This window comes from Poecilia reticulata, linkage group LG15, assembly GCF_000633615.1.
Source record: "Poecilia reticulata strain Guanapo linkage group LG15, Guppy_female_1.0+MT, whole genome shotgun sequence".
Taxonomy (NCBI): Eukaryota; Metazoa; Chordata; class Actinopteri; order Cyprinodontiformes; family Poeciliidae; genus Poecilia; species Poecilia reticulata.
The window spans coordinates 8,396,197-8,409,529 of NC_024345.1; the positions used below are offsets into that span (position 1 = coordinate 8,396,197).

A 13,333-nucleotide genomic window follows, 5' to 3' on the forward strand; every position below is an offset into this window, starting at 1 on the left:
AAAATAAATAATGGTACGGTATCTGTCCATCTAGCAGGGAACCCCAGACATCACTCTTCCTCAGCGATTGAAGCCCTGACATCAGCAGGTTCTAGGTTTTATCCCTGGGGTCTCCTCCCAGTGGGCAAAAGCCTGGAAGGCCTGCATACATGACATCCTAACCAGATGTCCAAAACACCTCAGCTGACTTTGTATTACACCAAATTCCCATTTTGCATGTATCTGTACTTCCATTTGGGTTTCTATTGCTTCTTAAAACAGTCCAAACACTTAAAAACAAACCATCCAGCCATTTATTTGAAATATATTAATGTTTTTTGGTGCGCAAAAAATTAGCCTTTTCAAAAACCTTCAGAAGAGGTCAAAGGATTGAGCCCCCATTGTGTCCTTGAGCAAGACACTTCACTCTTGCTCATGGGCCTTTCTGACCTCCAGCAAGCCTGACAGCACTGGTGTGTGGCAGCTGGGCCTCTGTCAGAGTGGGGCTGCAATCCACCAGCTTTCCACCTTTAGTGTCTGAATGACTGAGTTCTAGGTAAAGAGTCACTGAGTGTCCAAAAAACACTGTAGAGACCTGATGTCATACCCAGATGTCTGGCCATCTAGACCAGTATGTGATCTCAGTGATGTTCAGTCGGGAAAAACAATCAATCCACTATAAAATATTTACAAAACTGAAATATTAAACACCATGTCTAATAAGAGCACAATCATTTTTAAAACACTTTAAAATGTAATTTGGTGAAACAACATAATTAGGCCACCAGTCATTTTAAATATTTTGTTTACCAAAAATCACTGCTTGTATTTTTTTTTTATAAATATAAAGTGATTCATTACTATCAGTGAAAACATTTTATTTTGCATCATGTTTGATATCAAAGTCAAAAAAGACAATAAAATCTCTGCTTAATGTCTGAAAATTGATTCTTTTTCACACCGCACCATTGTGGAGTTACCACAATGGCTTTGACATTAGTTAACATCAGGCTCCGAGTAAGATGAATGGAGGAGCATTAGCTCTGTGTTTATTAATGGTTTGGAACAAAAGAGCTGAAAAGTTGCTATGCAGCATGCTTTATTTTATTTTTCTCCTCTGCACAGATTTTTTTCTGTTCAATTTTTCCTCCTTAATAAGCCCGTCTCAAAGGGCCAGTTTGCAGTTCTGTATTCATCTAAACTCTAGAATTGCGAGCGTAAAGATTATGAATACAAAAGCAGAATAATTTATAAAATCATTTATATGCATTTGAGGTTTCTGACAGTTTTAATATGTTAAAACCTGGAGTGATTTATGCGGTGTGGCGGAACGAAGAGATCAGCGCCGTGGACTTCCAGGAAGATTTCATTAAATTGTTGTGATCTTCACCAGCTTCCATGTCCTTGCTGAAGGAAATGATACTGCCACTACTATGTTACATGTTAGGATTAATTTCAGATGTATACAGCTGAACTTTTTTTTTATTAATTAGGTGGCTTCTAAGGCAGATAAAATTTTATTAAATGGAGTCAGAGTAAATGAGGTTGAATACAAAAATACTTACTTATTGCATTATTTTTCTTTTAAAAACAAAACAGCAAAAAAAAAAAAAAAAAAGACAATTCACAATCTGGTTCTTCACGTTGTACTGTTTTGTGTCAGCCTGGCTATTGCCTTCCTCCACTCAATTTTCATCTCCCTTCTCTGCTCCATCTGGGTGATCTGCCATTCACTTGCATTCCCTCTGGTAAATTTTCTACCGAGCCAATCAGGGAAAAGAAGGAGAAATCATGAACAATGAAGTTGATTTTCTGACTGTCGTTTTTACCAATGGCAGCGGAGGAACGAAGCCGTTCCATCTGTGTTGGTCATTGAATTAACATGAAAAGTCGCCTCGTTTGGCTCAACACTTCTTTCTTCACTATGAAGGATGGTTGTCTACACATGTCATGGCCAAACCTTAGCAATTGGGTACAATTTCAAGTTTCATCAGAGTCCATACCTCTAGGAAATATTGGATATTAATCCCTCCTTTCACCTAGTATTCAGTATTTGGAAGCGTGACCAACACATTTCCAAGTAGATCAGAAAATCAACATCAGCTTTTTCTGTTTGCTGATTGACTTGGTAGAAATTTTAGCAGATGGAATCCAAATAAATGGGAGAAAACCCAGATGGAGCAGTGAAGGGAGATGAGAATCAAGCGGAATTCTGAAGCACAAAGCAACGGCAGAACAAGAGACTGGTTTTTTACCAGGCTAGTTTTGTTTTTTGTTGAACACATAAAACTACAAAAGATACATTAAAGTTTAAATGATGAGACAAAATCTGAAATATTAAATACTTACTTATATATTTTAATCTATTTTTGCTCATTGCTAAAATAAGGAAAATCCTGGAAAAACAGCAAGAAGATAGCAAGAAGGTAAAGCAAACTGCTAAAACCTGAATCAGTTTGTTTTAACTAGAGGTGTGCTGATCAATCGGCCACCGATCATAATCGGCCGATTTCCATGAAAAAGTGTATGATCAGTGACTGCCAATCACTGTCTCTTGTTGCCGATCACCAAAACTGATCACATTTATCTCACTTTGCAGCCTGCCTGTGCAGCTGATCTCCTCTTTCCTTCACACTGCGCAAGTACGCGGCAACAAATCCTGTCGTGTGGAACTTAAACCATCTGAGAGGGAATGTGGACGATTGCGTGTTACGGCGAAAAATTACCTAGGGGGTGAAGCACGTCAAAATGCATCAACACAATGAATCTAATATGGCATTTAAAAACAAGTACTTGATGGAGTTTGGCTACATCGAGGCTCACTGCAGGAAAAAAAGGACATCCGGAGCAACCAGATAGGAGGTAAAGCAGCTCACAACTGCCAACACTTACCCGGATTAGCATCATGGTCAGAAAGCTAAACAAATAATCCGAAAATAATTAAAATCTTCGACCTCGCGATGTAAGATACTAGTTCTGCTCTTGCTGTTGGACTGCCGCTACATGCTACTGGTTGCATTGGGGGAAATTGTTTTATGAAGTATGAACATAAGATTTTATCAGAAACACAATGAACCAGATTAATCACATTACTGCTCTCATGCCACCAAACCATTGTGGCTCCAGTTGATCACCCTGATCTCTCCTGAAGTGAACCAACACAATAGTTTGTCTTGACACATTTTGCACACATTCTCTCTGCTTGGAGACAACATGCCTGTTTCCATCTCCTGCTCAGCTTCTAATCCTTTCTCTCAATCCATATTTTATGTTTTGTTCCTTTTTGAATTAAACGTTTTGGGGGGTTTTTCAGCTGAGTTGTGTGTCGTGTTGAGTGTCACTGTCTTGTATCAGCACACATCTTTTATCTCCTCTCTTACTGTTTTGCAGCAGTTTTAAAAGTGGTCCTCAACCCCCGGTCCACGTACCGGCACCGATCCTTGGACCAATTGGTACCGGGCCGTGCGAGAAATAATTAAATATTTCCGTTTTATGTTTTATTTGCTGCGACAGACTGGCGACCTGTCCAGGGTGTACCCCGCCTCTCGCCCGAAACGTTGGCTGGAGATGGGCGCCAGCACCCCTCCCGACCCCACTGAGGGAATAAGGGTGCAAGAAAATGGATGGATGGATGGATGGATGTTTTATTTGAGTCTGGAGGATCTTGTATTTTGAAAATACTTTAACTGGATTCTCACGGTTACTTGCGCGCCAACACTGAGCCCACAAGCAGCAAAATGAGTAAGAAACAGATCAGATGTCTTTGGCAAGTTTCTTTGCAAATGGAAAAAGGCCCAGAGAAGAGACAGGACAATGGGTTTATCCCGGACCGGTAGGTGAGTCCCACATTACAAGCCCGCTTTGCGTAACATGCGGCGACCGGCTCGCTAATGAGGCAATGAAGCTTCAAACTGCTTCGCCACATAGAGACCAAGCATGCTGTACATATAAGCAACACTTCAGGTGTCATTGTCTCTTATTACTCCCAGATGGGACCGTCTCGTTGCAGAGAAACAAGCTCAGAGCTCCCGTTAGTCGTTATTGTGAGTTAAAATTTTCACAAAAGTAAAATGTTCATTTTTGTGGTGCATCTGTATCTTATTTTGAAGGAATATGTAAATGTTACCATAGCGACCAGAGTCAGAGAACGTTTGGGCAGTGGTCGAGAGGAGATGAGTAGAGCTTGTGAGTCTTCAGTCTGGTTTAGACGGCAAGATTTATGAATTGTCGGCCGATTCTCCAAACCTCTGTGACCACAGAACTGATAAAAGTACAACAGGTTCGATCGGTTCGTGTTCAGCCACAGCAGGAGCAACACACCACACAAACCGATTCCAATCACAAACATCCCGATTCCAGAGGATAATCCAGTAAAACCCCCAATAGCATACGGGAATTTAGAATGACCAAACACGGATGACTATTTAGAAACAATAGTGGTAATTTGATGTAAAAAAAAGAAAAGGCGGTGGATAAAAGACGACTGGAGATGCCGCTCTATCTGCTGCACTATGATTTGGAGGTGACTATGTTTTTTCATACTTAACATTTTTAACTGAATAAACATAATAATATATAATAGTAACCTTTACATATAATAATAAACATTTTCACATGAGTCTGATGGACTCAACTGAGAGTCCATCAGGCTCTCAGTTGCGCGATATGTCAGCTTGTTTGGGATTCCCCTCTGTTCTTACGTCACTGCGCTTTCTGATTGGCTACCTGTCACATTCAACAGGTTGTATTCTCGTTCCCAGTCAGGGAAAACCCCACAGGCTGCGATAAAAGGACCAAGACGACCCAAATTGGGCATATTCAGGATTTAGTGGGAACATCAACATGCAGAAGCCTTATCAGACAGTTCCCCCGCCCCACCCAACCCCCACCTCCTGGGCCGCAGCAAAATTTTCAAGTGTTGACCGGTTCGCAGTAATAAAAAGGTTGGGGACAACTGCCCTAAAAGACATATCTAGATTCTGTTTTTTGAATATAATTTAAATGTGTTCTGTTTTTAATGTTTTTTTTTATTTGCTAGAGGCAAGTATAAATAATTAACATGATATATCCGATAGCACTTAAAGACATGGCTAATATGCAATGCTACCCCCTAGAATGGCCTTTTGAGCAGTAAAACAAGGTGTTTGCAAATAAACAAATGAAAAGTAATACTTTGAATATTATCGTCTACCTTAGAGGTTTGCATACGTTTATTAAGTATGTGGTAAGATTGTTGTTTAAACTGTGGAACGTAGGTCAAAACGTTTGGAAAATTATCAAAAGGACCTTTGGAGCTCCAGTGTTTTCATAAGGGAATTCTTCAGATTTTTCCAGATTGTTACATGAGGAAGCATGTAGCAATAAACATTTAATACATCCACAGCTGTGACTCCAATTAACTTAATTTATGTGAATTACTGCATACAAACCTGACACAGGCACAGGTTTTTACACAAACATCTGACTTCTCTCTCACTTTTCTGCCATTTAGAAAAAATAAATAATATTGGTCACCTTAGCTGACCCAAAGAAGAAACGTTTAGGTGTTTTTGTGTCGTTTTGTGGCAGATTTACAGCACCACTGATGGGCCTGGCTGGCCTACTCCATCATTTGTGTGGACGAAGACTTTTTGTCTTAATGGTTTATAAACATTACAAACATTTAAAAATGATAAATACAGAATGTGTATCAGACACACATTCAGTAGTTTTTAATTACAACCAAATGAACTAAAAGTAAAAGGAAAAATAAATTCCCTTAAACAGCTTTCCATTACATTTAATGAATATCTTATTTATACTGTTGGCCAAAATGTTTTGACATTGAAAAATAAACCTTTTTTTAATTTAAATACATAGAAATATTGTTTTAGAATTCTAAAAGTGTAGACAAATACAGAAACATAATACCATAACTAATGAGAATATATAAATGGAGTCAGTTTATCACAAACACATCCTGTTTTCTCTAAGTTCCCACATGGACTCGTCTGTCCAGCCTTTGCTCACAGATGCAGGATCAGCTGTCCTTGTGTTGGTCCAAAGGGATGGACTCTCTAATGTGTCTATTCTCTATACTTAAGCTCTACAGCAATCTGCAGTAGTGCTGTGCTGGCTTCTTTATTGGCCAAAGCCCAGCCCTCTCCTCCCTCAGCTCTTAGTGTGTTCATGCTCCGGGCCTCTCCATCCTCTTTCTGAATATTTGCTCAGACCGACGTTATCGACTCCTCAGCGTTCCCCTCTGGACAGCAGAGCTCAGCGCTACACACTGCTGCTGCTCATTTCCTCCTCTGGCACCGAACGCAGCCTGGGAGCCTGGGAGCTTGGGCACTGCATGTCGCTATGTTTGAATTAGTCAGTCTGACACACACACACATGCACACACACCTTTCCAAATAGCTATTGATTAGAGATTGATTGACCGGCTCCTTGTTATAAGATCTGAAGATGAGGCCCACAGCCAGGCCGGAGAAACTTGCTGACTCGTTTGACATGAACAAATAAAGTGACAGTTTGCACACACACGTTCGCACACGCGCACACACTCAGTTGATGAGTTGTGTGTTCTGGTAACCTGAGGCCATTTTGAATGAGATGGGACCTTGTTGTGTTGAGTAGTGCTGACATCTACAGCTTTACCTGCAAATTTCGTAGAATGGACACACAAAGGCGTTTTTCCAAATCTGGTTTGTGTTTCTTTCCTAAAGTTTTTATCTGAAGTTTTTATCTGAAGTTTATGTTCAGTTAATCAGGATCATTAACTGAACATAAATTCAATTACTTTAAAAAAAAATGATAAGTGATACGCTGAAATATTGATTACTGCTTTTTCAAAAAGTGATACATTTATTGAAATCACCAGAACTTCATAAAGAAGACATGTCTAATATTCCTCAATTAGTTGAATTCAGCTGCTTTTATATCGTGTATTAGAATAGAAATATATATATTAAAACACAAGATGATGTTGATTGGGAATCATATCAAAGTTATTATTTGTATAAATTGGTGCGTTATTTGTCTCAGATTGTAATGCATGGGACCCTAAATCTCCGTTTTCCCATGTCCACATGCAAATACAAATATGGAGTTTTCTCAAATCTCCTTTTGGTTAGAGTTTTTATAAACAATTGCGCTTAGTGATATGAATCAGTACAAGTAAAATAAATATTATTTATCATTTCTAATCTTCACTGAGCGTTATGTTGAGTTCTCGTGTGGATGAAAGACCAAAACACAAAAAAGATATTCATTTTCCTAGATATTTGGCTATGTTTGGACTACGCCTTAGCTTTAGTTCATGGGGAAAAAATGTGTGTAAACGTGGTAATGTTTGCTATGTCTGTCATCTGTGTTATTTCAGTGGTAGATTTAGAGAAGGTCTTGATGTGCCACTAAAAATCGTAGAGGCAAATGAGTCATGAACTATTGCATCATTTCCATGCAATAGTTGCAATAGTTTTAACATTTTTACATGTTGCTTTAACATTTTTACTTCTCTTCAGATTAATGACTTTGTGTTTGCTGGGATTTGAATAAATCAGATCCGACCGTGAATTAGGTCCAGAAAGATGAAACATCTTCTGAAATGATCCTGTTGTGAAAGATGGAATGATCCCATTAAGGAAGGTTTGCCTGTGGGATTGTTACCCCATTAACAAGCAATTAGTTTCGCTTTCCTTGACTTTAAAGGTCGACAGGCTCATTCAGCCTACCCTCGCCGAGGTCGCCTCCTCCATCCGATCTAATTGGTCGCAGGGCAGGAAGTGGCACTCAGCTGTGGAGTTTAATTGGTGGATAGGACAGGTGGCAGGCGGCCAACCAGAGAGGTCAGGGATAATGATTGCGTGCAGTGTCGCTGGTCCAGGTGGGAATTGATGGTTCCCACCTGTAATCTGATATTTGATTAGTTTGTACAAATAAAGGGAGGGCAGTGATCAGAAACTCACACATATACCAAACCTTCAGCATGGACACACAAACACACACACACACACGCACGCACACACACGCACGCACGCACACGCGCACCCCCACGCACACACGCACACACACACACACACACACACACACGCACACGCACACATTGCTGCTCCTTTGAGGCTTAGTAGACAGATGAGAAGTTGATGCTAATAGGACACACGGCTAAATGGGCTAATGGACTGTTCCCAAGGAAACCAAAGGACCATGCGTGTGTGTAAGAAGACAAACAGCGAAATAGATTGGCAGTGCACTGCAGTTACTGTTTGCATAATCTGTGTGGTTAAAGGACTGGCAGGTTTACAGGACTGTGTGCCCACTGTGGACCATTTGTGAGAGAGAGAGAGCAACGCAGTCAAAGGATGTGTGCCTGTTGAAATCCTTTAAATCAAACTGTCAATGCGATAATAAGAACCACCTACAGCTTTTACTACAAGCAGATGCACAAGAGCCTGGGATCTCACACAGAAGATGTGTGTGTAAAGCAGTAAATTTATTCTTAGTTTCTGTGCCTTTTGGCATACGAAGGACCAAAACTATAACTGAATGACAAAGCAAAATTATTCTTTGAAGAATCATCAAAGAAGATTGATTTTTCTGTTTTAATTGATAGATGGTGTGACAAATTTGGCTTGACAAGAAGTCTATTTTTAAGGATCTGTATGAAAAGTCAAAGACTCTTGGAAATGAAGTGAGACCCAACATTTACTGTTTGAAATAAATCATCATTACGAAATTATTGGCTTAATACCAGAATAATTCAAAAGAAATCAGCAGTCATGGGCACATGGCCACTAATCCACTGAGAGGTGAGCAATTTTTTTTTTTTTTTGCTTAGCTCTTTTGATAACTTAGAGAACATTTAGCACACTTATCTCCCCCAAGTTATTTTTTCTGTATAAACTCTAAAGCACTAATTTATTTGGCTGTTTGGTCTTTCTTCTGAATAAAGTTCTGTTTTGATGTTTTGGTTATTTATTGTTTATATTTATACTCTTATTTTGAAGTGGGTGAAGACTCTTATCATGGCAGTTCTGTTTCCTTTCCTCGTGTTCTCTCTCTTTTCCCCAATAACTTTATTTAAGAAACATTCAGGGGCAAAATAAAACACAGACAGCACAGAACCTGACAGAAACATAAATACAATATCTAATGGCATTATAGAATATGTAAATATTTATGTCAAAATGAAATTGGTGCTCAAAATTGGAATTGAAAATTGTAGCCTTTTAAGGGCAGATATAATTTGAATCAAAATTAGCTCCTTAGCACTTTAGCATTAGCATCCACTATATGCCGTTTGTGGTTTAGTAGAAACTTACTTGACAGTACTGCAGAAGCTGAACATCCACGGTCTTCCTTAGCGTTACTCTTGGGAGTTTAGCCAATCAGCCAAAGGCGCTCCTGGATTAGCTACTTTGGAAACGCCAGCCATCAATATGTCAAGTCGCATTACGTCTGGGTATCTCAGCTTCCCAAGCTGCATTTTCTTTGGAATATTTTAGACATATACTATAAAAAATATGCAAATAGGAAAGTCTTCCACAAATAATAAGGTTATTTATGAGTTAGGTTCCACCAAGAATATTCACACATAGATGAAAAAAAGAATATTAAACTGAGAATAAATTAATAAATAATCTTTTGTTTCTTGGCATCTGCAGTTGTATGCATAACCAATACAGAAGTGTATTAAATAGGATGCTTCTAAATAAATTCAGTATTTTCATATTTAAAACAAATTGAAAAAAACAAATTCTTAAAGGGACAGTATTATGTTAAATCTCCTTTTTTAACTTTACATCATGTTATAATGTTATTACCTCATTTAAAAACATACCTGTAGTGTTGCTTTGATTCTTTCTTGCATGTTTGAGAATTTATTTAGTCTCCATGGCAACCATTCAGCTGTGAAAAATGCCTGGGTGGACGAGAAACAAGCTCCTCCTTGGAGCAGCAGTTTCCAAGCTTATACCCCCCCACCCCCCACCCCCAAATCCCCGCTCCTTCAGTCTAGCCAGCAGCAATTAGCAAACACCTGGTGGAACTGCTGAACTCATTGTAGAAGCTACTTCTCATTGTAACATTGGTAAAGACATTACAGAGAAGTGATGCTGGGATGACTGTTAAAGGGTTAATAGAGGAGCCATGTTGGGATGAGTTCCAGATGTTTCAGAAAGAGCAGAAGTTTTTAAATAGACAGAGGCCCAATTTCAAGGTGTCAAATTAGGAAGTCAATTTTCTTTTAAGTCATTTTTGAAATATGTATAAAATTTTTATAACAACTGAAGGTAGGATAGTTACTTGATTGTGCTATAAAATGGCACAATGTGCCTGGAAACACATAATACTGTCCCTTTAAAAGTTTTGAAATGTTGTTCTCCAGTTGCTGGTTACTGAAACGTCAACATGTTGTAACGCTTCAGGTTGTGTTTAAGGGAGGAGAGGAGGCGGTAGACTCGACTGGATGGTTAGAAACTCACAACTACACTGGTACTGAGAATTCCACAGTGTTGTCCTTTAATAAAGCGCTCTTCACCAACCTTACAAGCCCGGTTGAATGGCTGCTACACATTCACACATGAAATAAGCAGAGTTCAAAGCAACCCTTAACGTCACCAACGTAAGAGAGTTATATGTCCGTCTCAGTCCAGGTATTGTAACAATTTGTAACGACTGTTACAGTATCCAACTGTAGCAGGTTTCTCAGACGTTCTCTAAAAAGAAACAGCGACATCTGAGATACTAGAATGTCTTAAAGAGATACTACACAATTACGACTGTTACAATGTTAACGGCTGAATTCCAGTTTCTGAGGGTTGAATGGAGCATCTCACTTTCTAGCTGGTTTGTATCTGATGATGTTTAGAAAAGAATTATTCCATAGTCCAGCTTATAAGAATGATTGCTCTTTAACTCTATTGGTTCCAGATGCTGAGCATAAAGATATGTATTGGAACCATATGTATGGGAACCTCCAGCATACCAATTTCATGCTTTAGAATTGGAAAACTTGACAAACTGCAGAGTTTGCCGTGTGGAGTTCTCCAGATTAGCTCCAGCTGCAAATTATGTGAAGAAAGAAACAGAATGGCGTGAGGAGCTGAGGTCAGGAACACTCATACCCAGAGATTCCTTCGTTCTGTGGAGCTGGATGTATTCTGGCTCCTGGAGAATGGGGATGGATGACTGCTGTCTGGTCTGGACAGTGATGATGGTTAATGTGATATGGTGCATTAGATGAGCTCTGAAAACACTCCTTGTTTTCCCCTTCTAAGTCTTTGTGTGTTTGCCTTGTTCTGTCAACAGTTGCTGTTTTCGCGGAGTGGGTCGCCGCTAAACTGAGGTTATGTTAAAGGAGTTAACATCTGAGAGGCACCTGGTTCAGTTTGTGTTAGTGCTCCCCAGAAACACAGATCTCTGAGATTTTCAGAAATCCACTTTGAATGTCCTTTCACTCTTATTACCCAGACGTTTTTTCAAACTTAGTTTTTTTTTTTTTACTTTTACTGTGCCTGAAGAGGAACTTGTTGATTTTAAAGCGATTAAGTGAATTCAGTATTTTTTTCAAATAGTTCTTGTTAAATTTTTTTTTCTAATAAAATAAAATTTAGATAATATGGAAGTTATGATGTCGTTCTCCAATCAGCAAATTTATTGTTTTTCTGTGTCATTTTGAACCTGACTTTTGTTGACTCATTAACCTCGTTAATCCATTCCAGTTCTTTTTGCTGTTTTAAATTGCCAGAATTTCCACAAATCTGCTCTCATTTACTTATTTTTTTTTATTTTAGATGTCAGAAATAAGGAGTCTTTAAGTGATTAATTATACATTTCTAATCTAGGACCATTTCAAAACACCTTGACATTGTTTTCTTTTAATCAATTATTGATTCTATTAAATTGTAAGCTGATGGAACTGTTCATTAAAGACACCACAACCATACGTAAATGTAAGGTGATGGTCATATTTTCTTCAATATTCTCAGAAAAAATGGATCATAAATTTAAAAGTTCAGTTTCCTTCATCTGCTCATCTGCTGAAGCTGTGAACTCATCGGATGACACTCTGCTTTCATAGGTTTCAGCACAATAACAGCAAAAGCAGACTGTATTTAAAAACTCAATATCATTGATCAAAACCTCCAGTTCATATTGTATTGTAAAACTAACGAGAAAAGCATTAAAAGTGAAGTTGTAAATGAAAATAACCTCAGTAGCTGAACTGTGCCAACTGGTGACCAAAACCATCAACAAACTCAAGAGTTTGCAGCTCATTTGTGTTTTGAATTTTTGTGTTTATTCTGAGGTACTGATTTGTCCTGTGTGATGGATTGGATTACCATTTGAGCTTTCTGTAATCTGATGGAGTCACAGTCAGTTTGTATGACAGTGCAAATTTGCTACTCCCTCAAAATAACTCGACACATACTCAATGTCTAAACTGCTGGTAATGAAGGTGAGTACACCCTAAGTAAAAATCTCCAGTTTGTTTCAATGTTTCTTGTGGCCAACACAGTTTTCCTTTGTTGTCTTTACTCTCTTGGAGTTCACTAGAGCTTCACAAGTTGCCACTACAGTCCTCTTCTATTTCTCCATGACAGGGATGTAGGAGACCTTTTGTTTCTCAGCTTTCAGTTTGAGGCTTTAGTTCCGGAGACATGCCCGGCTAGTTCGTTGTCTTTCCCAGCCCTCGGTGGAGACTGGCCAAAAGGTGGCCAGTGGTTGTCTTGGGGTGCTGTTTGGGGTAGTTGTCATTAGCATGCAGTATCTCACAAAAGTAGTTCTGAACCTAATTGTAAACACATTGCAGTTAAACTGAGTAAACAACGAATAACATTGGTGATGTGTACCTGACAATATTGTATTTTGAGCATTTCTTACATTATATTAGCTAAATGTCTATTGACTGGCCCCTTTAGGGCACCATTTTAATTACATCAGTAATGATAAACATTGTTGCCTAATCTAATCAGAAATTCAGTATATTTATTTTGGTCTTTCCCAGACTGGTGAACCAAAAGGTTTCCCGATCTTTTCTGCAACATAATAAGATGTATGTGAAAGTTTTTGTTTTATTTTTCACATTTCTTTTCACATAATTTGGCCTTCTTTATGTTTGTTTCTATTCAGTGTGTTAGTTTTTTTATTCCGTCTTAATTTAGATGACCATTTTGTTCTTTCTCGTGTCAAAACACCAGCAGTAATTGACAGTTAAATGTGAATAGAACTGATTGGTGTGGGTATTGTTCATACATACAGCTACAAGCTGTCCAATTTATAAGCCTCTTCTGTCTCCCCGTGTCTCACTGGCCTTCTCTAATTAGCTCTCCAAATCAATTGGGATTTATTTTATGGCCTTGTCAGAATGTGT

At 38.7% G+C, this 13,333-nt stretch overlaps 1 long non-coding RNA gene across 1 annotated transcript in view; it reads right to left on the reverse strand.

Annotated features, from left to right (window-relative positions):
• Positions 1–9,825, reverse strand: part of LOC103476616 (uncharacterized) — a 12,316-nt gene extending 2,491 nt beyond the window's left edge. The window contains exons 1-2 of the long non-coding RNA XR_535509.1: positions 9,800–9,825; positions 9,282–9,448 (exon numbers count right to left, since the gene is read on the reverse strand). This is a non-coding gene — a long non-coding RNA (uncharacterized LOC103476616). The remainder of the gene's footprint in view (positions 1–9,281; positions 9,449–9,799) is intronic.
• Between the last annotated feature and the right edge of the window lie 3,508 nt (positions 9,826–13,333).